Genomic DNA, 2,020 nt, shown 5'->3' on the forward strand with positions numbered 1-2,020 from the left:
CCATATGTATTGTATATTGGACAAAGAATAAATAAATAAAAAATACAAAAATACAAAATACAAAATAGAAATATGGGATGGGATTGGATAGAGTAGAGTAGAGTAGAGTAGAGTAGAGTAGAGTAGACTAGACTAGAATAGAATAGAATAGAATTCTTTATTGGCCAAGTGTGATTGGACACACAAGGAATTTGTCTTTGGTGCAGATGCTCTCAGTGTACATAAAAGAAAATATACACTTGTCAAGAATCATGTGGTACAACACTTAATGATTGTCACAGGGGGTCAAATAAGCAATGAAGAAACAATACAGTATTAATAAAAATCTTAAGGATACAAGCAACGTTACAGTCATACAGTCCTAAGTGGGAGGAAAAGGGTGATAGGAATGATGGGGGGGGGGGAATAGTAGTAATAGAAGTGTAGAGGTCCTTTTTCCAAAATTCAAACAGATTTTCTTGGGTTTAAAAAAAATGTTTCTAAATGTGTGAGCCCAGCCATTCCTGAGTTTGGAAAAGTTAATCCTTGTGGGAATTAGAAATTCCCTACCTTCTGAGCTGGGTTCACACCCTACAGAACTACAAATAAACTATGATGGCTTGATGCAGTATCCCTGTTTGAGTTTTGTCCAAAATATACTGAATAACAATGTGATATTTATAGGAAAGGAAAACAGATCTCATTTTAAAGCAATGTTTCTCAAACTTGACACTTTGAAAAGGTCTGGACCTCAACTGCCAGAATTCCCTAGCCAGCATCCCCGGGCTGGGGAATTCTGGGAGATGAAATCCAGATGTTTTCAAATTACATAGAAACATAGAAGATTGATGGCAGAAAAAATCCTCCTGGTCCATCTAGCCTGCCCTTATACTATTGGATTTGGAGCTAGGGGAAAGGAATACCAAATGCATGCCCTAACGACCAAGTTTCAATGAAAATGGAGAAGAGAAACTCAAAAGATAACATAGCTTTATTGGTTTGTGTTTATGGTGTGAAAAGGAGTCTGTTGAAACATCTGTTCTTAATAACGTCACATTCTCAATATGTTATTTTGTAGATAGAAGCTGGACCTTAAATTCTTAAGATTATCTGACTTCCAAAAACAGCGTGATACTTAAGGATTCGAAGTGACCAACTTGGTTTTGAGAGGTGAAAGAGGTTGATTATAAGCAAACTTAGTCTGGGATTTCGCACAGGAAGTTGCCAGTATTATAACTATATTGGAACTTCTTCTTTTTTTAAATATATATTTATTAATTTTTTCCTTTTTTTTAAAGTACATAGTCATATTTACAGATAAATCTACATCGTATATACATTCCTATCGACATTGTCTTCTAATTACTTTTAGATTTCTTGATGTTTTATTTCAATGCTTCTTTTAATTTTCTTTTTTTTGTCCATTGGTACCATTTTGTCCAGGTTTCATAATAGTCCGATTCTTTTCGATTATTCAGTTCCATTGTCAATCTGTCCATCTCTGCATAGTCGTATATTTTCTTGGTGATCTCATTGTCTTCAGGTATTTGCGAATTTTTCCAATTCTGTGCAAATACAATCCTTGCAGCTGTTGTAATATGCAAGCTTAAATATTTTACATTTTTAGAATAGTTACCTCTCATAATACCCAATAGAAAAAATATTCTATTTTTGTATTTGTTATTTGACACAACCAATTATTTATTTTTCCCCAGTATTTTCTTGTCTCTGGACATAACCACCATAGGTGAAAGAAGGTGCCTTGACTGTTTTTACATTTGCAACTTCTAATATTGTCGTCAAATTATGTGTAGACTATATGATGAGATTTTCTGGATCGGAAGCCATAGAAACTGGAAAGAAACGTGACATAACAACTATTGCTAACTATGACTTCTAGCTTTTCTTCTCACTGTCTGGGTTTTCTTTTTTTGCAGCTGCTAGTAGTTGAAATTCACCCAACTACAACTGAAGAGGTTCTCAGTGTAAGGTCCGGACTCTCCTCCTTATTCCAGAAAGTAAAGACTCTTGAAACTTAGCA

This window comes from Erythrolamprus reginae, chromosome 10 (assembly GCF_031021105.1).
Source record: "Erythrolamprus reginae isolate rEryReg1 chromosome 10, rEryReg1.hap1, whole genome shotgun sequence".
NCBI lineage: Eukaryota > Metazoa > Chordata > Lepidosauria > Squamata > Dipsadidae > Erythrolamprus > Erythrolamprus reginae.